The sequence below is a fragment of the Diceros bicornis genome, chromosome 32 (assembly GCF_020826845.1).
Source record: "Diceros bicornis minor isolate mBicDic1 chromosome 32, mDicBic1.mat.cur, whole genome shotgun sequence".
NCBI lineage: Eukaryota > Metazoa > Chordata > Mammalia > Perissodactyla > Rhinocerotidae > Diceros > Diceros bicornis.
In genome coordinates this window covers 7,592,123-7,618,175 of record NC_080771.1, presented here as the reverse complement: position 1 = coordinate 7,618,175, position 26,053 = coordinate 7,592,123, and positions in this window count along the sequence as shown.

Here is a 26,053-nt window from a genome sequence, read left to right as displayed (position 1 = left end):
TACTGGTCACTTGCATGGCCGGCTTGTAGGATTTTAAACCCTTAACAGAGAGAGATAATCTTGGCCTTTGTGGGAGTGTGGACAGAGGCCCGGCAGTGAGGAGCACAGTTCGAGCTTTCTCAAACAAAACTTCTCATGATGAAAGCTTTTATCCCACGATAATCACCCGGTTGGATTTCAGTGGTGTGGGTAAGGTGGGCAAAGGGCAGAAAAGGCGAATTTTTAAAAAATGAAAATACCCAGTTCTCAAGATTACCCCCAATCAGGCTGAATCAGCTCCTAAGGTCCCCAAGACAGCAGTTGTAGAATTTTCAAAAGTCCCAAAGAAAACTGAGTTCCAGTAACTTCTACCTGGCCCCAGGCAAGACGACAGAAGGATAGCTAACGTTTCTGCAGTACCAAAATGGACCAAGCGTTTTTATTCTGTTCTTAGCCCTTTGTACATGCTGACATTTAGTTTTTACAAATACCCTATGAAGTAGCTATTATTATTATCCCCATTTTACAGATGAGAAAGATGAGGAAAGGGTTAAGTAGCTTGCCCAGGCACTGAGAGGTTGTTAAGCTCTCTAGGGAAAAATGTGCTGCAGACACATAAGCTAATTCCAGCGGGAAATGGGAATGCCCCCATGAAGACTTTTCTTGCCAGAAGAATCTGCTTCCCCTTCCCTATTGCCCCCCTGAGCTCAGAGGCCTAACCAGCTAAGGATATTTGACCAGTTGGCCCCTATAAAGCATTCTTTCCTCCTTGACACAGTTCTATGATACACTTGCATTTATAAAAATATTTTAAGGGAAAATATAGGTTTAATAATTATGATCCTTTATACCCTAGTACTATAATTGCAATTAGAGCTGGATCCCATGGCCGCACAGAAGTTAAATACACTGAGACAGTGCCTTACAAACTGAAAGTCAGTTATGTGGCTTAACAAGAGGCGACAGCCTGGCTGGCGTCATTATAGGCTGGCGTTTTCTGACTATTTACGTATTATTTACTCATTTACTTACTGAATGTCAGCTCATTTGTAGGTAGCTTATAATTTCCATTTTACAGCTGAGGAAACTGAGGCCCAGAGAGGTGCAGTAATTTGTCCAAGATCAAGGAGCTGAGATTGGAACCCAAGAACTCTGTCTGGGTCAGTCCTCAAGGACCCTGCTGCCTTCCGGTCAGGATGCTCCAGCCTCCCTGCGGGGGTGGTGGCTGCACTTTCCCTTGATCTGCCCTGACAGTGCCGCTCCCACCAGCTTGTCCTAACTCACCTCCCCTCCCCAAAGTCAGCGTTTGGCCTATGTCTTTCCTTGCGCCTTCGCTCCCCACCTCTCTCTGTAAGAGTTTTTTGGTTAATTACATTATTGCCTCACATTCCCCACATTGTGTGTGTGTGTGTAGTGTGTTTTGTGTGTGTTTGTGTGTGGTGTGTGTTTGTGTATTTGTGTATGTGTTTGTGTGGTGTGTGTGTTTGTGCAGTGTGTGTGTATATTTGTGTGCGTTTGTGTAATTGTATGTTTGCGTGTGTGCATATTTGCGTGTTTGTGTGTGTGCAGGTTTGTGTTTGCATATTTGCATGTGTGTGTGTGTTTGTGCAGGCATGTATGGTGTGAAGGATGATGGTGGGGAGGAGCAGGGAGAGAAAAAACAGGATGATTTACCATTAGGGAGACTGAAGAACCCAAGAACTTGCCTGGGGGCCTGGATCTGGGTTGACCCCTCCAAGATACCCTCAGGCAAGAGACATCTCCCCCAGACTGAAGACCCTAAAGTTTTTACCAAAAAGAATCAAATAACAAAGGCTGAGATATGTCTATGCTCTCCAGAATAATGTAATGATAACAACAACATAATAACAATAAATGATAATAATAATCATCAGCACCAATTATAGATGCTTTGCCATGTCCCGGGCACTGTGTTAAGGGCTTTACGTGGACAATCCACTAGCCACAGACAGGACAATGCAAAGGAGAAAAAATTACTACTAATGTGGAATAAAATAAGCAATTGTTGGGAACATAGTGTAGCAGTAGGGGAAAGTTAATGATGAATGGTGTATTAGTCAGCTCGTGCTGCTATAACAAAATACCACAGACTGGGAGGCTTAAACAGCAGAGATTTATTTTCCCCTAGTTCTGGAGGCTAGAAGTCCAAGATCAAGGTACCATCATGGTTGGTTTCTAATGAGGCCTCTCTTCCTGTCTTGTAGCTGCCACCTTCTCACTATGTGCCCACATGGCCTTTCCTCTGTGCATGCACAGGGGGAGGGGAGAGAAAGACAGAGAGACAGAGAGAGCTCTGATGTCTCCTCCTCTTCTTATAAGGACACCAGTCAGATTAGACCCCCACGCTAGCACCTCATTTAACCTTGATTACCTCCCTAAAGGCCCTATCGCCAAATACAGTCACAGGGGGGGTTAGAGCTTCAATGTGTGAATGTTGGGGGGACACAGTTCAGTCCAAGATAAGTGGAGACTCTGGAAACACTTATTGAAGACGGCAGCATTTGAGGCTAAATGAATGATTCTAACAAAGGAGCTGCAAATAGGCAGACTGGTTTTGTCTGGTCTACACAGAGTTTTAAAAATGAGGAAAGAAAGCACTTTAATATCTACATTTTCCGCTTCTTTTGAAAAATTAAAAGCACTGGCAACAATGGGCCTGCTGTGTAGGAAAACAGCAACCACTGGTGCGTTGGTGCTTTGTGTGGGTACCAAATTCACTTTTCCACAGTCTCCACTACTCCCTATCGTGCAGACCTGTAATTCCTCATTCAAAACTTTAAGGAATCAGATGCTTCTCCAAATTCTGATTTTTTTAGATTTTAGACAGGTGGTACAGAACATATAGTCCATTACCCTATACCTCCAGTGAGGTCTGGGGCAGCACCCCATAAACAACCTACCAACATTTCTGTAGTAGAATGTACGAATATTCACGTTAAGTGGGATAAATAAAGGCTTTAGGTAGCCCCGATCTGTGCCAGTCAGGTTTTGCTGCCAAAATAAGATGAGATCAGGAGAGATTTTGCCACAAATGACTTAGAGCAAACTCGCAATGTCCAGAGCCTTTTAGATTTGGGAATTTCGAGGAAGGAGTTGTCCTGTCTTACACTCAGCCGACTTCACTCGCCTGTGCTCTGACCTGGCCCCGACTTCTGCTTTAACAAGTGAGATGTAGGGGAAAGCATAACAAGTTTCTAGGAACAAACGCTTGGAGGCTGGAATGTGTTGGGTATGTTTCAGGGAGATATTTGTAGGTGAAAATTTAATGAAACAAATTTTCTTTAAAACACTTTTGGAAAAGACAAACACATCTCAGAAAATCCTTCAGGATAAAAACTACATCGTGTCCCTCCTGTGCTCATTTCAGGCTGTGGGTTATGGAGATGGCAACTCTAGATGATTCTGTAGAAGACCACATGTGCCCGGGTCTTGAGCCTAGCTGCAGCAGGGACGTGGGTTGCACTGCTGGTGACGTCATCATCCATGCCTCTCTTTGCTCAGCCACATGAGTCTGGATGGGTCGAGATGCCAAAGGGTGATCAGAATGAGTGAAATCAGACCAGTCATGTGGACCCACAAAGGTAATGAAAAACTGTTTACCGTTTCATGTAGGGCCAAAATGAGAAAGTGAAAAAACAAGATCCTGATTATTTCTTCATTGTTTTTCTAGAAACCAAAATCATATTTATTTACTATTTAAGCAGACCATTTTAAAACATAATTCAGGTCACATCCCTCCCCTGCTGGCTGGTCCCCCCTGCCCTCGAGGAGCTTAGATAATCGTAGGGGAGGTTGGTCAGCCAACTGCTCCCACAGTGCCTGTTAGTACATCAGGTGAGAGACTCTGAAGGCAACAGGTCTACCATTAGTGCCGTTTAAAGAGGGGAAACTGAGGCATGTCTAGCGCAAGGATTTACCTTGGTCATTTATCTTGGTTTGGCCACATTTAATTACATTTTAGGTCAAATCACATGTTGCTAACTCTTGTCTTCAATTTGAAACATTGGAACATTCCCCCAAAGAAAGATAACTCATCTTGCTTGTTTGGGTCGGCTGTTTTTTCCCCTTGACCATTGATGTAGAAAGGATCCTAGAAGATGACTGTGGTTTAGATCGCCATCTCTCTGCAAGCACATTCTGTACTTCAGAGGGGTCTCAACTTTCCCCAGAGTTTTTCCTGGAGGGTAATTGGAAACTGTGGTTAACGTACCATGGCTTTTCAAATTGAGTTGAAAAGTTCATCAAAATGTCATTAATCTGCTTTACATAGCCTTTCTTGATTAAGTCAAACTTGGGTCTGACCGATTATTTATGAAGCAGAGCTCCGGGTGAGGCAGTTTTGGCATCTGTGGCCCGACATTAGGTTGGAGAAGGGAATGAGCACGTCGCACTCCGGGGCTCCGAGACCCACTCAAATGCCACCACCACCCGCTCCCAGCCCAAGAAGACCTTATTGTCCACACAGGGAATTTCCAACCAATCAACAGTATTCGATTGCTAAGTTCAGTTGAGCTTTGACTGTGCGTAATGTATGGTGGGAGATATAAAAAAATGTCATGCCTTGTCATCTTGGGGTGACTATTTGGAAGAAACTCTTGCATATTTCAAACGAGTGCTAACCCACGTTTGATTTTGCTCTGGCTGTCCTGGATGTGGGCACCGAGAGAAGACCCTGGGACTGCCTTCTGAGCTCTGCTTTGCAGTGGGGTTGGCAAATGAGTGAACCCAGAACTTTGTCCTATGCCTATAATCACAGCAATGACAGTGATGACAGTGACAGCAACTACTGTGTGTTTCTATACCCAGGGCACACGGTTCTAATAGCATCTCCGTGAAAGAGGGACTATCAGCTTCCTTCCTCCTGGAGAGAAACAGAGGCTCCAAGAGGTGAGTTCACTGCCCAGGGTCAAGGTTGGAACCTGAGTGTGTGTGAAACAAAGATGTTCTGGCACCTAGTTGCCATGACTGAGGGGTTTTTTTGATCCCAAATAAATTTCCTTTAGACAGAGAGGGCATTTTTCAACCTAATTGCCCAGAGGCCCAGAGGCTCCCTCAGTTCCTATGATATAATTTTTAATGATTTTGGCAGGAATCACAAAACCAGTGGCAATTTAAGAGAACATACACCCTGCTGGGAGCCACAGGACCAAGTGGGGTCATGGAGCCAGTGAAGACTAAATGGAAAACTCCAGGAAACAGCCAGTGGTCTGAGAACGGGCCAGAACTGTGGTTCCCAGAGGCCCCTCTGATCTAGCCACATACTTGGAGGCCTGCACACACCTCCGGGGGCTCTGAGAAGGCGGAAGCTGCCATGATCTGGAGGAACTGCCGTCCTAGACCTGGCCTTGTGTTACTGTGGTTTCCCCTGTTTGTCATGATGGCAAAAATATGGCAGGTGGGGTGCCTGGAACTTCTGCCAGCAAGCTCAACACATGTCATTAGACAGTATTTATGTGGGTCAGGTTTTCCTCTTCGAGAGAGAGACAGAACGAGACAGAACCCATATTTCTGGAGTTTCAGAAGCTTTAGTGGCTCCTGACGGTGCTCTGGGCAAGCTGCCACTGACACCTCGAGACTCAGCCAGATCCTGTTTTATGAGTTTCGAGGTCCCCCAAAGACATCTTTATTAATGCCCGACTCCAGAGTGTGGCTTCTTAGGGTCAAGTTTCCCATATCTCTCTGATATATTCCACAGGGAGAGGAGGAATACATAGGCACTCCTGAGTCTGTGTTCTTTTTATGATTTGAGCTTCCTTCCTCTCCTCCTCCCTCCCTCCTCCACCCCCTCCTCCTCCTCACCAGCGCCCCCCTCTTCTTCTTCTCCTTCTATATTATAAGTATGTTGCTTGGTTTCATATTATAAAGTAAAATACATCACCCCAATACATCAGCACCTCCCTCCGTGCCTGGGGGGCTGTTCCTCTGGATAGACCACCTTCAGTGAGGTCATTCTGGCTTCTCATGGCTGGACTGAGCTTTCTCTGTGAGAGACAAAAGTCTAATCTGGACTACTTCAGCGAAAACAGGAATGTATTTATTGGCTCATGCAGCCAAGAAGTCCCGGGTAGCACCAGCTCCAGGCTGAATCTAGTATCAGATGATGTTAGGAGGATCTGGGCTCTCTCCTCTCCTCTCCTTTTGTTGGCTCCCTCTTCAGACAGGCTCACTCCTTAACCTTGGCAATGGTTTCCAGCGCCCCTGGCTTCTATGTTCCTGCATCCACGCCCTCCTTCACCCAATAGTCAGGGCCCATCTCTAATTAGCTCAGATCGGGCCATATGCCCATCTCTGAACCACATGGTCGGATGATGGGATCTGCTGAGTGGTTTACACCTAGGTCACATCTCACCCCTGGCTCTTGGGATGGGGATGGTTCCTCCCAAACCATGTGGAGTGAGAAATGGGGCCAGGGGATCCTCAAAAGATGTATAGATTTTTGTTCTCAAAAGAAAGAGAACCATTATCCAAGGTTAGCATGTTTCTACCGAAGATCCAATGTCTTAAGGCAACTCCTTGAATGAACAACTTGCAAACAGTACACCTGGTCTTGGCATCCTCAGTACCAGAGAGATGGAACATTGTAGAAGGAAATAGGTTTGCCAGACTCTTTCATTGCAAAAGCTCTGAAGCCACCTTGCTTCAATGTCACTTTTAATCCATATGCAAAATGTCCTTCTGGAACATCCTTATTTGGCCACCTTAGCCACTAACTCATGTTTCTCTGAGAAATGGATCAAGTTGGACAGGTTGCTGGATTTTTCCTCTGATTTCAAGAAACTTTATTATTTTTTCTTCACTTAGCAAGGAAACCTTCTCCAAGTGTAAAAATGTATTTTTTTAATAACTTTTACTTTTAACAACTGAAAAATCTAATAGGAATCCCAGACACTGACAATAATGTCATGGAAATTTCTACCTTTAAAGTGCAGTCATAGGAAGGTATTTGGCTCCAAGAAACAGAAAATCCAACCAATAGTTCCTTAAATAAACAGAAGTTTCTTTTTCTCTAGTAACCAGAAATCCAGGGGCTGGCAGTTACTGATGTTTATGTGCTCGATGAAGCCACCAGGGACCTCGGCCCTATTTCTCTTCTCTCTCATCCCTCCTGGGCTGGCTTTCACCTTCACGCTTGTCACCACGTGGTTGTGAGTGGGTTTCCACAGCTCTCCAAATCGTGTCTGCTCAAAACCGGAAGAATGGAGAAAAGGTTTGGCACCAGCCTTCTACCTTTTTCCCAGGCGATCAAAAGTTCCACCCTCCTCTCATTAGGCTTCTGCTCACACATTGGTCAGAGCTGAGTCACATGGCCACCTCTGCAAAGGATGCTGGGAGAGGGAGTAATCAGCTCTCCACTGTGTAAAGGGAGACGGCAAAAGAGTAGGACTGAGTACCGCATTAGGGAACCAATGGCGTCCGCCACAGTGGAGTAAGGACATGTTCAATGTCACGCAGCCAGCCCATCAGTCTAGGACCCAGGTGTCCTGCTAGCTAGTTTTGATCGAATTTGACTAGGATATGTCAGGCTTTTTGTAATGGCTGTGTTTCCAGAAAGGCAGTTTGTTGATGAACCCAGAAAAAGAACTTGCTCTTTAGAAATATCACAAGTTCTGTTTAGCTGACCAGAAATTGTGCTTTGCACCCCGACTGCCTTTGCGCCCAGAAATCACGGGCCTGTGCATAACTGCACTGCTATTACTGGTAATAATAGCAATAACCCAATCCCAATAGTCCTGCGAAATAGCGATGTGTCTGTCTTGGATCTCAGATATACGAAGCTTAAAATAATCAAAGTGTAAAATCCCCAACAAATGGCCTACCTGGAAACTCTCTGGGTGGAAGTGAAATATGGAGACAAACAGGGGCTACTTATGGACCAGGATTTTTCAGTTGCAGCCCATTAGCGGGTGATCACTTCAGTTTAGTGGGGCATGACTGGCGTTCAAAAATATGGAATAGACTAGTACAAGAAAGAAAGTATCAGAGTGCGTTGATGTAGAAAGGGCAGTATGATTGTATAACTTTTGTTTCACGTGTGTGTGTGTGTGTGTGTGTGTACCACGCTGCCACGTAAACGTATGTCCCACTGTGGGCCACAGTCAACAAGTCTGAAAAGCACTACGTCCCCTTTGTCCGGAACTGAAAGAGCAGATACAAGCAGAGGCAGACATTGCCCTGTTATGAAGGCGAGGCTGGTGCTCCATCAACTTAGGCCATTCCCGAATTGTCCTTCTGCTTCCTAATTATCTGGAGAGCCTGACTGAAGGGGGCTTTGCACCAATCTAAATGACCCTCCTGCCACTCTCTGTCTCCGGGCTGAGTGGCCAGTCAGCCCTGGCCCCCCCGCCAGCCGGCTCTGGTTAATTAAGCTGCTGCTCGCCAGAGACGGCCCTCGTTGGGTGCTACAATTCCCTGGTGTCTGTCTTCTGTGGCACCTTGGGCTCGTAGCCTGGAATGCCTGGTGGCTCGCCTCTGAGTGGTGATGAGCTCGTTGAAATGTGAAGGAGAGAGACAACCGGTGATCTTAACACCTTCTCCATTACAATTGGGGTGTTCTGGATTTGAGGTTCAATATTTGTCCCTCTCTGCCTCTGACTCGAATCTATTTACATTAAAAGTAAGTGAATTCACAATAGCCTGTCCCCCAGCGTCCTTCTTGCTTGCTTTGAGAGATGCCCCTTGTTCTTCGCCCAGATGCTGTGTTTCTTCCCTTCGACAGTCCTAATGCGAGGCACAGAGGGGAGGAAGAGGGCAAGCAAGAAAGGTTCCTTTGGGAAAATCCCAGCATTATTGGTGGCTTCCCAGTGTCTCCAGGTCCCCCATAAGAGGAAGAAAACCCTCTGGACTTTAACTCAGATGTTTTAAGCACGGTGACCCCCATCTTCTATGGTCCTTGCACCCACAAAAGAGTAGTAACAGTAACCATCTAGCCTTCTCTGCCCGGAATATCATAGATCTCTGTTAAAACACCATTATTACCTCAGGTCAAGGGGAAATTAGAAAATACGCACCTTGAACTTTGTTTAAGATCAGCAAACTGCAAGTATCCTATGCTCTCTGCAACTTTAAACAGCGTAATTAAAGTCTACACACTAAAACCCAGATATAGTTAAAAAAATGTCACTTTATATATTTTCTATAATTGACCTCATCTTTCCCTAGGGATCCTATTCTCACTGATTCAATGTCTTATGGTTATGATAGTTTCTTTTGGGTAAATCTGAAATCTATTCCAAGTTCTTGACAGAGCTGTTTTCTCACTCTCTGGCAATCTCCTCTCCCTTGTCATTTCCAATACGGCGTCTGGGTAAGGGGAAGCTTACATAGCCTCATGGCAGCCAAGAGAATGGACTCATGACTTTTGGGTTATTCTCTAGGGCTGCACTAAGGGGTCCTCCAGCCCGCTGCATGGCGACCTAGCATCTGTGTTGGCATCTGGCGGTGTGGCCCATTCCTCCTGGTCTGAGGACGTCAGGCTTGAGCCCACTGCTGAGGCCTTTGGCCATGACCTCTAGTTATGAAGTCCACTCCCTGGGGATGCCTCATCTTAACCACCATTTTCTCCTGGCTCACCGTTTCCCGTGACTTCTCCATCCCTTCATTACCCCTCCACTATAAGGGAATATCTGCGTCCCCAGCATACATTGTGCTGGCTACGGGCAAGCAGGAGCTCTGCCTCACGCCTCTCCCCCTTGACCACATCCTTGGATCATGCTGTTCCAGGGTGGGCATGATTGTGCCGGGTCAACCCGCGGCAACTGGAGGGACATTCACACTTCCTGTCGGGCGGGAACCTCTTTGACGTCATGAGCCCCATTCTCTCTAGTCTCTGTGAGTATACTATGTTCACCCTCCAAGCCAGCTCTTGACACACAAAGGGGAGTTTTGAATGCTTCCTTTTTTTCCCAACAATGACCATTGTCTCTCTATGCACTCAAAAGAGTCTAATTTGAGACACAAAGTTGATCAGTGATCTCTTTATCTTTTCCTTCCCCGGCCTGAAACAATACATTCAGAGACAGGGGAAACCACAGAGAGATGAGTAAGTGGACATCATTGATTAGCATGTAGAGGGCACACAGGCATCCCTGATTATCATACAGAGGGTTTATTGGTTTAATTTCTTAAAATATTTTTCAGGTTGAAGCTGAGTGATGGTGTGTGTAGGGGTATCTTACCATTCTGTCTACTTCTGTGCATGTTGGATTTTTTTTCCATAATAAAGAGTTAAAAATAAATAAGTAAAAATACATATGCCCATCACACTTAGAGAAGTAACCCGTGGTCGGGTTGAAAGATGAGAACCTCTACTCCATCTCAGCAGTGGGAGGAAGTCTGAGCTGAAGTTTGGGCTGGAAGTCTCACCGCTCCGTTCTGAGCCACCGGTGGTTCCTGCTTCATTAAAATAACAGGGGAAGCCCCTAATTTAGCCAGATTTAATTTTCAACTTTTATAATTCGTTTAAAATTTGACCGAGGAGTTAATTTATGACAAGGGCAAGGGGTGCCTTGCCAGCTCGTCTGGTGGGCAAAGACATTAGAACTGAATTTATGGTTAAGGCAGCTTGCGATAATTGAGTGCAAAGAGGTGGTTCCTCATCTAGAGTCTGGAGTCCCGAGGTGAGTGGAGAGAGGAGTGGGCGTCCTGGGCTCTCATTGATAACTGGGGACATGGGTGTCTGGCCATGCAGTGGCAGAATACTGGAGGAGGGTACATTTTGATCAAACGCAATCAAGCGAAAGCTGGTTAAGGGGCTATGGAAACCTGTTATGGCAGCTGCCCACCCAGGACATCCCGGCCTTCTCCCATGGCCCTCGGGGGAGGGATGGGGACTCCTCTGGAGCAGGGCAGGAGAATGTGGCTGGCGTGTCTGCCGCGTGATCCGCATGATTCGCTTCATGGGATGTAACTGGAGAAAGCTCGGAGGATCTCCTGAGAAGGCTGGGAGGTGCCAAGAGCTTTGAATTTGTTCAATAGCTCAGGACACAGCAGGTGTGTGTGTGTGTGAGTGTGTGTGTGTGTGTGTGTGTGAATATGATTACATGTATGTGTATCTATGAATGTGTGCGATTGTATTGATGCGGAGGAATGTGTGTATTATCTGTGCACGTGTGTCTGTGTGCACTTCTGTATATTCTGTGAACATGTGTGTGTGAATGTGGGGGATACGTGTGTGCATCTGTGGATGTGTGTGCCTTCTGTGTAAATGTGGGAGAATATATGTATGTCTGTGAACATGCGTGCAAATGTGGAGATGTGTATATCTATGTGTGTGTGTGTCTGTATGTAAGTAAACAGAGAAAATTTGAAATATATCTATGAATGTATGTTCATGGGACTATGCATATACTTGTGAATGTGCCCGTGTGTGTGTGAATGTGGGGAACGTGTGTACAGGTATGGATGTGTGCATCTATATGTATGAATGTGGGGGAATGTGTGTGTGTCTTTGAATGTGAGTATATGTCTGTGTATATGGAAATGGGAAAAATTTGGCTGCATCTAAAACTATGACTGCGTTAATTACAAATGTCTGCGTACCTGGGAATATATGTCTGTGTCTGAACGTGGGGGATGTGTGTAGACCTGTGGGGTGTGTGTGTGTGCACATGTGTCTGTGTGTGTGCTAGTGTGAACACGGGCACGCGCGTGTCTGTGTGTGTGTGTGCTTGTATGTACACGCCCACACACGTGTTTATGAGCTCATCCGCTGCAGCTGTGCACAGCGACCCAGGGCCCACGCGGCAGCTGCTGTCTGAATCTGGTGTTGGGGTTCTCATGACAGGCTCCTGCCTTCTTCCTCATCTTTTCCTCATTCACCAATATTTGTGGAGCACCTTGTAAATGTCGGTCCCTGGGAACCCAGTGGAGAACAAGGCAGCCAGTGCTCCGCGTGCCCCCAGACCATGAACAGACACCCTCTCTGCATCCTGAAGCTCCCATCCAAGTCCCAAGGCTGGTTGTGCCTTGTATCAACCTCCCAGGAGGCCAAGGGGCTTGGCTGACCTGGGGAGGGTGGGCTCCAGCACCCTTGGAGAGTCAGTGACATCTGCCTCCTGGGCACCCACCTTCCCTCTGTGCCCCTCCCCTCTGGGCGCCAGTTCCCTCCTCCTTCTCGGTTTCCGTGGCTCACTTGTTGGATTAGCATACGGATAATGTATAACATATCTGATCAACATACGGCAGGAAGGGGTTATTGTTATACCATTAAATATAAATATAGCTTCTGTGGAACACTCGTTCTGTGCCTGGCGCCATGCCTAGGACTCAACGAGCATTATCTCATTTAATCCCATGAGCCAGGAATTATTATCCCCATTCAGACAGGAGGTAGTTGAAGCCCAGAGAGGTACAGTGATTTGCTCAAGGTCGCACAGCTAACAAGTGGCCGTGCAGGGATTTAAACACGATTATTAAACTCTGGGGCCCATGCCGCTGCCTGGGGTCCTCGTGATTTAATATAAGTCCATAACTTAAGGCCCTCCCAAATCTACCCTCAGCTGACCTTCCCAGGTCCATTCTGCCTTCCGTTGCAAGTGAATCTCACTCTCCCTGCTAGACTGTAACAAAGACGCATTCGCCTTTGTGTCCACCACCATCTATTATTATTATCACTACTATTATTAGTGTGCTAATAATTCTAGTGGAGAGCTTCCTGAGTGTTTGGCGCTGTACTTAGTGCTTTATTAGCTTTATTTGTCTTTAACCCTCACTGCAACCCTGACAGTAGGCACTGTTACTATCCCCATTTTACAGATGAGGAAACTGAGGCTCAGAGAGGTTCAGTCACTAATCCAAGGTCACACAGCTACTGGATGACAGAGCTCAGGCTCAAACTAAGGGCTCTGTCTGGTCCTAAAGTGACTGCATTCACCACTACTCAACACATTCTCAGGAAAGTGTTGCTGAAGGACAGTTCTTCCAGGGATGTTAATATTTTAACAGAGGATGGAGTAGAGAGAGCAATGCTCCAACCAAGAGAATAAATCTCATGGTGGGATTGCAGGCACCATGGCTTGGCTTGAGGGCAGAGATTTGGACCAGAGAGGCCTTCTCAGGGCCTTCCAAGAACAGCACACAGGAAGCTCCAGTGTGGCAGGCTGGCCCTGGTCACACTTTCCATTTCTGGAGCCCCCTTTTAAATTCAGACATTGTGACAGAAGGGTTATGACACGCGTCCTCCAGTGTGGGTCTGGGACAGATTTTAGCCATTCGATTGCACTTAATGTAGCTGTGGTTTTATAGCCACATGTATTGTCCCTGGCTGCCCCTGGCCCCTCTCTCCCCTGGGCCTCAGGGCCATGGGCATATTAAATAAATCTATCACATGAGTCAACGAGACAGTCTTGAGCATCCTCATTTCAGCTTCGAAAACAGTGGAAGAGGAACGGAGTTCTGGAGATTTGCTGCATGAACGTCTAAAGGAGCGCGTGTCTCTAGGATGCAGAGACCAGGGTAGGGGGGATATACCCCCGGGGTAGCCCTCACCATGCTCCTGGCTGCCCCTGGGCCAGGGTGTCTGGTTCTCCCTTTCCAGGTGACTCAGGGTCTGCCACGTAGAGCTCAGGAAACGACTGGCAAATGAGTCATGTGGCTAGGCCACTCTGCCCAGTTCTTTTCAATCGGCTCCAGGGTTTTTCAGCTTTGGCGCTGTTGACACTTTGGGCCAGATCATTTGCTGTTGTGGGGGTGGTTCTGTGCCTTGTAGGATGCTTAGCAGCATCCCTGGCCTTGACCCCCTAGATGCCAGTAGCAAACCACGCCTCCTCAGTTATGACAACCGAAAATGTCTTCAGAGATGGCCAAGTGTCCCCTGGGTGGGTGTGGGGTGAGGGGTGGGGATAGACAAGTCGCCCCTGGTGAGAATCACTGCTGTAATCAGAAATCTAAAGAACGGAGGGCTAGCCTCCCGAAAGAGGAGAAGAGTGGAAGAACATGACGTGGGTGTCCCTTTCCCCGAAGGATCTGGAGCCCTCACACCTGGCAAACGCCCTCTCATAAGAGTCAATTCTTATTTCGGTTATGCCCAGCTTATCCTGCGAGTCCCTGTCCAGCGGGTGGTAGGAGGTATTCAGAGGTGGTTTGTCATGATGTTATGACTGCGGCAGCCCCATCAATTCTGTTCCACTCACACTTCCTGAACGTCTACTGTGAGCCGGGCATCTATGCACTCAAGGCTCTTGGTGCATCTTGTGGGTTCGGGGCTTTGGAAGGACAGGGCGAGCTGTTCTAAACCGATTCATCCTCAGAAAATCAGACAAAGAACGGACAAAGGAATAATAATTAAAATAACAATAGCTGAGATGTCCTAGGCTTTTATTCAGGGATGAGGGTTTTTACAGGCTTGATCCCCTTTAATGCTCACCAAGGAAACCGAGGACCAGATGCGTTAGGAAACGTGTCCAAGGTCACACAGCAAGTAAATCAAGGAGCTTAGCCTTGAACTCAGTGGGATTGAGCTCCAAAACCTGTGGGGTTTCTTTCTTCTCTACGAAAGGGCTGAAGGAATAATACACAAACAGCTGTATACCCACCACTTAGATTCTACAATCAATATTTTGCCATACATGATCTATCACATATCCATCCTCTATCTACCCATTAATCCATTTTATTTATTTTTACGTGTGTGCATTTCAACGTAAGTTGCAGACAAGAGTACATTTTATCCCTAAACCTATCAGCCTACATGTTCACTGGAGTTTAATATTTGTTTACATCATTTTTAGATAAAATTTACATCCATGAAACGCATAAATCTTAAGCATAGCAGTGCATGAGCTTTGACAAAGGAACGTACCTTTGTAACACACACCCCCATCAGGATAGAGCCCATCACCATCTCCCATCTAAGTTCCCTCGCCTCTTCCAGTGGATTCCTGCCTCTACACCACAGAAGCAACTAACTCTTCCCGTTATTTTTCCACCATGAACTAAGTTAGCCTGTTCAAGAACGTCCAAAGAAATGGACTCACACAGTATGTCCTCTTCAGTGTAAGCCTTTTCACTCAGCATAGTCTTTTTGAGATGTATCATGTTATTACACGTATCAATAGCTTGTTCTCGTTATTGTTGAATTCCATCACAGTCATGTGCCACATAATGACATTTTGGTCAGCAATGGACCACATATATGATGGTGATCCCATAAGATTAGTCCCATATAGCATAGGTGTGTAGTAGACTATAACATCTAGGTGTGTGCAAGTACACTCTGTGATGTTCGCACAATGACAAAATCGCCTAATGATGCATTTCTCAGAATGTATCCCTGTCGTTAAGTGACAAGTGACCGTATGTGACTATACCTTGGTTTATTTATCCATTCTCCTGTTTATGAACACCTACACTGTTTCCAGATTTTGGACTATTATGAATTAAACGTCGTGATGGTTCGTAACAGACAAAAGGCTGTTAAAGACTTCTCACACAGGTCTTTCGGTGGACATGTGCTTGTATTTCTTTTGGGTAAATAGCTAGGACTGGAATGCTGGGCCATAGGATTGCTGCATGTTCAGTTATGTAAAAAATTGCCTCGCTTTCCCCAAAGTAGCTGTACCATTTTACACTCCCACCAACAATGTATGAGAGTTCCAGTTGCTCCACATCCTCACCAACACTTAGTGTTGTCAGTCTTTTTCATTTTAGCCATTCTGGTGGGTGTGTGGTGGTAGCTCAAGGTGGTTTTCATTTGCATTTTCCTGATGACTAATGACGGTGAGCACTTTTTCATGTGTTTATGAGCATCATAAATTCTCATTTCCTTTGTAAAATATCTGTTCAAATCCCTTGCCATTTAAAAAAATACTGGGTTGTTTGTCTATTTAATTTTGAGTTGAAGGAGTTTTTTATTTAGCCTCAACACCAGTCCTTTGACAGATAAATATTCTGGAGTCTGTGGTTTTAACCTTCAGGAGGTCAGAGGAGGTGAAGAGCTTTAGGGTATTCAAACTGTTCATTCTGAAGTAGGAGACACGTTGGGGTGGCATGAGTCAGATCCCCCTCGCTCCTCTTCACCCCAGCCCAGGGCTGGGTGTGATCACCAAGCCAAAGAGTGCTCTGCACACTCAGGAATAGATGAGGTGAGAGAATAGAGCTGGGAGAAAAAGAAGGAAGAAGAGGATGTGGGATTGGGGCAGGAGAGAAGCTGCGTGGAGTTAAGCCCAGGAGGCTGTGTCCCACATCCAGCCCTCCTCCTGGACGCAGGTTTCCCTTCAAGGGGAGGTGGTGCAGACTCTTCTGGTTGAGCCCTGTAGACTTGGGATCTGTGACGGTCATTTCTGCTGTCCAGCAAATATTTCCTGCTCTCCTCCTTCCTGATACAAGAAAGGACTACATTTCTCTGCCTCCTTTGAAGTTAGCATGACCGCATGACTTGCTTCAGCCAGTGAAATGTGAGCAGAAGTGACTTCTGGGCAAAAAATGTAAGAGCCTGTACAATTCTTGCTACCCACGTTCCCTTCTTACTACTGCAGTGATCACTGTGGTTGGGTCTCTGAGTGACTACGATGAGCACAGCCCCTGCTGACATGAGCTAGAGATGTAGCGTTAGTAGGAAATCAACTTCTGTTGAGAGTTTGTGGTTGTTTGTTACTGCAGCGTAACCTGGCCCATCCTGCCCGAGGATCGCTTTTCCTTTCTATTGGCTCCCTAAGAAGCACGATGGGATTTATATGATTCAGCTCTTCCTTCCCTCATCTTTAGACAGATGCCTTCACTTTTCTTTGGAATTGGTAGCCTTGTTATCTTACAGCAAATGAATAAACATAACAGTTGGAACTTAATCTTGCCGTTAAGTCTCTTCTCTCCTCTTGGACTTGTTTTTAAGCAGCAGGAAAGTGCTTTTGACTTTTAATGTACGATAACCAGCAAAGTGAATTAGGGCAAATTCTAATTCAGGCAATAAAAAACAAAATTTAATTCTGTTTTGAAATAAAGATGAAAGAGTATAGAAATCATGTGAACTTACAGCTCCTCATGAGATCCTAAAAGGGTTTGCATTGGCAAGCTAAGCAGAATCCTCCCTGAGAAGACAGGAGCCAGGAGACGCCCAGTACCTTGGTTATGAGGAGATTCTTCTCTCCTAGATGCACAAGACTTGGCATTCAGATCAGTCACAGAAGAGATGGGATCCATCAGCCAGAGCTGAAAGCAGCTTCTTCTCTTCCCCAATCAAGCCCCATAGTCCTGGCTGATATTTATCAACAGATCCTTGACCGTTAATGATCAGCAAATCCATAACTTCCCAAGTTGACTTGTCCACTTTGAAACTAACGGCTCATAAATGTTTCGGACTCTTTGGCTTATCAAAGGGGTGTTTCCAAAGGGCCTAGCACTTAGCTTTGGGAATTCAGGAGCAAATAAAAGTCCAATTGATTCTACACAATTCAACAAATATTTATTGATCGCTTTTACAGGGACCAATAATCACCATTCGTATACGAATCTGCCCAAAATAAAGGAAGTGGGGTCTGGTTGAATCTCAGGGATGAGAAGTGTCAACAGAGCACTTTTTCATCAGCAAATGCTCGCAGATCAGCCTTCTCCTCCGCTTCAGAGCAACGATGGCAGCAACCCATCAGAACTCGCGGGATCCTAATGCCGGCAGTGATGTTTTCAATTGTGATGCCAATTCGCACTCTCCCCCAGCCTGGCTTCTCTCAAGAGCCTGGCCTCTGCACCTGGGCTCATTTTTGTGGCTATATCAATATCCTTCGTGACGGCCCAGCTTGGATACAATGGATAATGATCTGCTATTGTGATTACCACTCATTTTGCAATTTTATTTCAATCAGAAGAGTAAGGCTTAAGAGTGTGGCCCTACCCAACTCCCCAAGGCTGAGGTCTTAATTCCCTGGGCTGGGAGCCCCTGATGAACACACATGGAACTGATTTAGGGGCCAGACGGCCTAACGGCAGGGAGAATTACGCTCAAGAAACTCGCTTCTCTGCCAGCCTGTGTTTCTAGACCGTGTGTATGGCTAACAGGATGGAGTCGTTATGGGACGCCAGACACAGCCAAACACTCTATCTTTATTATCTCATTTAATCCTCACAACAGCCCTGTGAGGTGGATGTTGTTTCCCCCGTTTTACAAGTGAGGAAACTGAGGCACAGAGACTCAGGGCCACTGAACTTGTAAAAGGCAGAGTCATGACTTTCTCTCGGTAAATTTGACTCTATGATCATTACTAAACTTTAAGAAAATTGCACCATACCCAGGGTAGGAAGAGGTGCATAAAGGGGGTTGCAGTTTTCTAGACAACCTGCTGTGATATAAAGACAGCCAGGCAGGCACCGCTGAACACATCCAGGCCCTGTGTTCTGGGAGAGAGGTAAAGGGACATTAAACAAAATAACATGCTGATTTAAAAATTATTATACAGTAAATAATCTCCAAGATTCAATGTAAAATGAAAAGAAAAAAACATAAAACAGTATGTGTAGTATGAATCACATTTTTGTAAAAACAGGAAAGCTATATTTATCCATATATAAATATGAAGAAAAATGCAGAAAGTTACTGGAAGGATGTGCAAAAAATCGTGTTTACCTCTAGGGAGGGAAGCAAGATGGAGAGGATAGTGAAGGGGAATTTTCTCTTTCAGCTCTGCGGAATTGTGGTTTGCTCTGACGTTTTTACAGTAAGAATGTATTCAGATATTATTTATATACTTTTAAAAAACATATTTGTATTAAAAAGATACTAACAAGTGTTGGCAAGGGTATGGAGTGACTGGGGTTTAGATTATAAAATGACGCAGTTTCTTTGGAAAGCTCTTTAGCAGTTCCTCAGAATGTCAAACATAGTTACCTTATGACCTAACAATTCCACCCAAAAATTTGTACATGAATGTCCATAGCAGCATTTTTCATAATAGCCAAAAAGTGAAAACAACCCAAATGTCCATCAACTGATGAATGGATAAATAAAATGTAGTATAACTGTGCAATGGAATATTATGCAGCCATAAAAAGGCATGAAGTACTGACAAGTGCTACAACATGGATCAACCTTGAAGACATCATGCTAAGTGAAATAAGCCAACCACAAATACTTCACATTGTGTCATTCCATTTATATGCAATGTCCAGAATAGGCAAATCTATAGAGACAGTAAGTAGATTAGTGGTTGGAGGGGGATGGGGAGTGACTGATAATGAGTATGAAATTTCTTTTTAGGGTGATGAAAATGTTCTAAAATTAGATTGCCGTGATGATTGCACAACTCATTGAGTATGTGAAAAACCACTGAACTGTATGCTTTGAAATGGGTGAATTTTATGGTATGTGAAATATATCTTAATAAAGCTGTTATTTTAAAAATCTGTGCAATGTACTTTATAAATTGTTACAGACAATAAATTTTTTTTTTTTGCTTGAGGAAGATTAGCCCTGAGCTAACATCTGTGCCACTCTTCCTCTATTTGGTATATGGGTCACTGCCACAGCATGGCTGACAAGTGGTGTATGTTCACACCTGGGATCCGAACCCTTGAACTGGGCCACTGAAGCAGAATGTGCCGAACTTAACCACTATGCCACTGGGCTGGCCCCTAGATTATAACATTTTTAAACACCATTTTCAGATAATAAATGAGGTATCTTGATCACAAAACATTTAGATAATATGAAAGGCATAATTCAGAAAATAAAAATCACCAGAGATTTAAAAATTTATAATACAATGACACATACTCACAATAGAAATTTGGAAAATGTAGAAAAGCATAAGGGGACAATTGAGGCTTTCTTCCATCTGAAACTCCAAGTCCCCCTCTCCCATGATAACCAGTTTCATCAGCTGCATATATAGGCCTCTAAAACTTTTCTGTGCACGTACAAGTGTGCAAAGCATATATATATACTCACATATAATTGTGTGTGCGCGTATATGTGTATGTAGTCATGCACCCATGACAATGCTTCAGACAACGACAGGGGGAACATATGACGGTGGTCCCATAAGATTAGTACATGTGGCCTAGGTGTCTAGCAAGCTATAAACTAGTTTTGTGTAAATACACTCCATGATGTTTGCACACCCACAAAATAGCCTAACAACACATTTCTCAGAATGTATCTCCATCGTTAACTGACACATGACTGTATATCCTTTTAAAAATAATTCCAAAACACACACTATTGTTACTCTTGACTTGCAGAAGCGAATGATTTGTCTTATAGATCTTTGCATCTCAACATCTATGGATCTAGTTTACCATTTTAATAGCTGCATAATATTCCATAATGTATTAGCTACTCTTTTCTTGCTGGTTATCTCCCCTGTTTTGGTTTTGCTGACACTGCTGCCTCCAACATTGAGTATACCATCCACGAGGGGGAACTTCCAGGTCAGATGTAAACAGGGCATGAGAGGCCTGTTAATCCATGCCCTCTCCAAACTTTTGTCTTGCCTGCATTTAAATAGCTAATTCAGCCCCGTGGTACAAAATTCAAAAGCACAACAGAGTACAATTCTACTTATGGGTATTTATCCAAAGGAAATGAAAACACTTAACTCGAAAAGATATCTGAACCCCCACGTTCATAGCAGCATTACTTATAATAGCCAAGACATGCACACAACCTAAGTGTCCATTGATGGATGAATGGATAAATAAAATGTGATGTGTATATATATTACATATATATTATATTACATATATTATAGATGTAATGGAATATTATTCAACCATAAAAAAGAAAGAAATCCTGCCATTTGCAGCAATACAGATGGACCTTGAGGGTATACAGATGATCCCTGACTTAAGATTTTTCAACTTTATGATGGTGTGAAAGCCGTATACATTCAGTAGAAATCATACTTTGAATTTTGATCTTTTCCTAGGCTAGCAATATGTGGTACCATCCTCTCTCATGATGCTGGGCAGTGGCAGGGAGCTGCAGCCCCCAGTCACCCCACGACCATGAGGGTGAATGACTGATATGCTTATAACCCTTCTGTACCCAGACAGTCATTCTGTTTGCCACGTTCATACAATATTCAATAAATTATGTGAGATATTCAGCACCTCATTATAAAATAGGCTTTGTGTTAGATGATTTTGTCCAACTATAGGCTAATGTAAGTGTTCTGAGCACATTTAAGGTAGGCTAGGCTAAGCTATGATGAACGTGAGAGACTTAACCAGGTAGGTTAGGTGTGTTAAATGCATTTTCTACTTAATGATATTTTCAACTTACAATGAGTTTATCAGGATGTACAACCCCATTGTAAATCAAGCAAGATCTGTAATGCTAAGTGAAATAAGTCAGACAGAGAAAGACAAATACTGTATAATCTCCCAGATCCGTGGAAACTAAAGTAAACAAACAAATTAAAAAAACCTGAACTCATCGATATAGAGAACAGACTGGTGGTGGTTGCCAGAAGCAGGGAGTGGGGGTGGGTGAAATTGGTAAAGAGGTCATAAGTCCTGGGGCTGTAATGTACAGCATGGAGACTATAGTTAATAGCCCTGTATTATATACTTGAAAATAAGAGAGTAAATCTTAGTACTCATCACAAGAAAAAAATTTGTAACCATGTGTGGTGATGGATGTTCACTAGACTTATTCTGGTGATCATTTCACAGCGTATACATATATCAAATCGTTATGTTGTACACCTGAAGCTAATATAATGTTATATGCCAATTATATCTCAATAAAAAACAAAAAACAGGGTTTACAGTGAAAAGAACATGCCTTCTGCTCCTAGTCAACCAGTACTGACCACTGGAGCCAACCATCGCTGCCATGTTTTGGTCCTTTTCATGAACCTTCATGAAAACAGTATTTTAAATGGTGGAGAGTGCCTTTTAAGGTGGACTTTTGGAGATGCCGGTACCTGAGTTCTTAGGAGTCAAGATAGAGCATTTCCTCTTGGTACGTATCCAACAGCTTTTAAAAGTGAAATAGTCAAATAGCTCCCTTGTCCCCAGATTAGGCAGTGAGACCAGTATCATTCTGAAAGTCTCTAAGGAACTCTATGATGAGGGTGGTAATGCTGAGTAGGAAAGATCTGACACACACACACACACACACACAACACGGTAAAGTAGACAGTTGATCTCAGGAGCGAAGTTTAAGGGGGCACCAAAGACCTCAATAATCAAGATAAATAATATATACATATATATATATATATATATTTTTTTTTTTTGCTGAGGAAGATTCGCCCTGAGCTAACATCTGTGCCAATCTTCCTCTATTTTGTATGTGGGTTGCTGCCACAGCACGGCTGACGACTGGTGTAGGTCTGTGCCCGGGAACCAAACCCAGGTGGCTGAAGCTGATTGTGCCGAACTTAACCACTGGGCCACGGGGCAGGCCCCAAGATAAATAATATTTTAATGAAATATTTCAAAAAAATCTAATTGGCAATCTATGGCCTGGAGCGGGCCACTGGTTTTTGTAAATATGGTTTTATTGTAATTAAAGATGATCTATGTAGTGCCTCTGGTTCAGCATATGACACAGAAATACGTGTCTTTCGGGTAAATCATGGAGCTTGGGTTAAGGGGTGTTTGTTGAACCCTTGGATCATAGAATACTTAATTTAGAACATTCTCTGGTGACTCTCATGTCCACCCCCCACTCCCATTGCTCTCAACAGAACTGGGACTTGCTCCTTGAGCCATTTATCAGAGTGGCAGATTAAAATGATGTAACAGGAAGTTTCTGTTCATATTGTAATATAACTGGATCGTCAGCTCTCTATTGATAATTCATTATGTGTTGCTGCTCTCTCGCTGCAGCTCTGAAATGCCTTTTTGCCATAACGATTTTAAACCCCACTTCTATAATGGCCTCCTGACGGTGTCGATCAGCTCGCCTTCCGTGCACAATAATATTATTCTGCAATCCGTCTTGGGAGAACGCTTAAAAGCTTTCTCTCATTTTCTCCATTTAACCCATGTATTATCTGAGTTTTTACATTAAATGGGCATTCTTAATATCCCATGGCACGTCACCTCTTTTCTAGAGAGGACACTGAGACAGTACTTACCCGATTCCAGAATCTATACTAATCGAATCACACTTGCCCACTTTCAGCCGGGAGCTGCTCGTCCGGCGCAACGGCATTTAATCTGGAGAAGGAACTTATGAGAGAGAACAAAAACAATTTAAGCTGCAGTTGGTTAAATGCGAACGTGATTGATGCAATTTGTTTTATAAAAAGGAATTAGCAGATATTGAAGTCAAGTTGTGGAATGAAGGTCAAAAATGCCCAGATTTAGTGTCTGCATGCAATGGACGACAAGGCTTCTCTAAAAGCCTAACCTGGGCAAATTGTGGATAAACATTGAGTTTTGATACGAAAAGAGAAGAAAGGCTACAGCTGAGCCTTTAAATCTGTACTGTGATCTAGTAATTTAAAAACACTGAAATCCATCCTTGAAATCCTGATACAACCCAGGACTGGCCGCACTGCACTTAAGCTGTGCTTCTCAGCGCTGCCTGGAGCAAGAAGCTAGAAAGGCTACTTTCAGCACCTAACTTAAGGAAGAAAGAACGTCTGATCATCACCTCACCTTCCCTGTAGAATTCAAACACAAAACGGAAAAGTTGAAGCCCAGATTCCTTTAAGGTATAAAGGGACGTAACTGACTGTTGCCTTGAGGTCCCCGGGCTGGGAATACTTTGATTTTAAGAGTCAGGGACCTCCAAACCTGCAGGCTGATTTCTTTCTTGTGCATATAGAAAGTTCCATCTCACTAATGGATTGGGGGCAAGACATGGGATGCGTTTGGAGGCGAGTAATGGAGGAGATGTTCATTTCAATCCAAGAATGGAGGCTTGGGGTTGAGAGGAGGGCAACGAGCGAGAGAGAGAACATGATGGATCATCCATCCTTTTGATGTGGACACCAACCGTGAGGGGAACGGATGAACTTGACTGACCTACCCGGAATCTGCGTGTTGGTGACCCAAAGAACAGGGAGCCGAGGTTCTCCAAGCGTTGGAGCCAAATAGATCTAGGTTTGAATTCTGTCTCTGCCACATAATGGCTGTGTGACCTTGGGCAAGTCACTTAACCTTTCTGAACCCCAGTTTCTTCATCTGTATAATGGGGATAACAATATCTACCTTGTAGAGTGGCAGAGAAGATAACAGATATAATATACGGAAAGCACCTAGTAGGTGCTTACCAAAGTGGAAGTTCTACATCATTCTATGTAGCCAATTGTGACTTGATGGGTTGCAATAGCCAAAATTAGCAAACCGCTAATTGGATTGTAGATCGACTTGTTTATTCTATTTAAAAACAACAGACAAATACATTGTGAAATTAAAATTATAGGAGGACTTCATATAATGGAATTTGTTTTGCACTTTAAAAATTAATCTTAAAAAACTCCATTTTGCCATTTTCGCTTGCCAGGGTGTCATTGGCAAGGATCTCAACAGAGAGATGCTTTGCCATCTCCCTTATCCCAAGGTGTTTATTTTATTTTATGCTTGCGTTCTGGCTCACGGAGCCTCTATGCTGGCATCATGTTGGATGATAAATCCATTTGTTTGGGCAACTTCGGGAGGGAAATTTGCCCAGAAAACGGGCTGGAGCTGGCTTTGGAAAAAGCCAAATTAGGTCTCCAGCAGACTGGGGTCCCTTCCAAATGAGTTCCCAGTGGGCAGGGAGCGTTCAGCTCTGTACAGTGTGCAGCCTACACCGAGAGCCCCCAAACCGTGTTAGACAAAGAAGACTCAGCCATTGGCAGCTCCATCGATTGGCAGATATCGGATTGCATTCCTTTGTCTGCTGCCCGGCTTATTTTCATACCCCAGTTCAACCTTTGTAAAGGAACAAGCTTAAATGCTGACAAATTTCCCCCTCCATAAGAAATTGCTCCTGCAATTTGTCTTTTTAGCTGAGCTTCTGTGGGCCTGTGCAGCATAAAAAAAAAAAAAAGTTGTCCTTGTCACCTGCCATTTTTCCAGCCAGCCTGACACCCCCGGGGCTTCCCGACAGCTCTCTCCAGCAGGAGCTGGCTCCCAGCTCTTAGTACCACCAAATAATTGAGGTTGTCACATCTCTTGTTCATTGTTTTTTCCAGCCCTGGAAAAATGCAAATATTTCATTGTAGTCATTAATTTTCCCATCCTTTTCTTCAAGCATCTCGTCGGTGTGATCTGATGAAAAGGACTGAAGGCGTGATTGCAAACACGGTGGCATCGGGCTCCTGCCCACGGTGGGGAGAATCTCATCAGATCAAGTCTCAGGGAGGTCATCAATCACGCCCGCTGACAACCATTTTGCCTTCGTTTGTTACAGATGTGAACATGCTTAATTATTTGTAGTGTAATTAGTTCATGGAATGTCAGGAAATGTCAAACTGTGTTCACAGCACAGATTTTTTTTGCTGCGAAGAGCGGCCAGAGCAGGTGTCAGCGGGAGATGAGAAGGACTGATGAGAAGGGCTGTGTCTGCAGGCAAATGAGAGAAGGGCTTGGGGGACAAATGAGGGTCAAAAATATTAAGATTAGGCATTTTGGAGAAATAGACTTTCAGAAAAAAAAAAAAAAAATCCAGGTATGCATCAGACAAGTGGGATGTGACAGGGCAGACATGCTGCCAAGTTCCTATCAGGGGAGTTTGGGTTGGAGATTCTATTTGCCTTGAGTTTAAAAGCAGTGGATTTTGATGTAAAAGGATGTCAAGTTAAAAAAAAAAAAATTTACACCTGGGGAGGCAGATTCTTCCCCATATTCCTTGTGCTGGAAACATTTTCCTTTTTTAAACTATTTATTTTTAGATGGATAAAAAGTCAAGGTATGAAGTCAATCTTTGGATTAAGGATAAATTTTCTGCCACAGAGTAAGCAAGTGCCTCTCTTCTGCATCCTTGAAGAAGGAAGCCTTCTACAAGCTTGCAGGTTTATTTTCTTCTCATCTGATTCTAGAGGCTGGTGAGTTTGCCCAATGGCACCAGGGTGGAAAGATAGAGATGCTCTCGAGAGGTTTATCTTTGAGTCTAATGAGGCTTGATTCTTTTTGCAAAGGCTCTGAAGGAAAAAGGAACATGCCCGAGATGTATTTAAACGTGAGT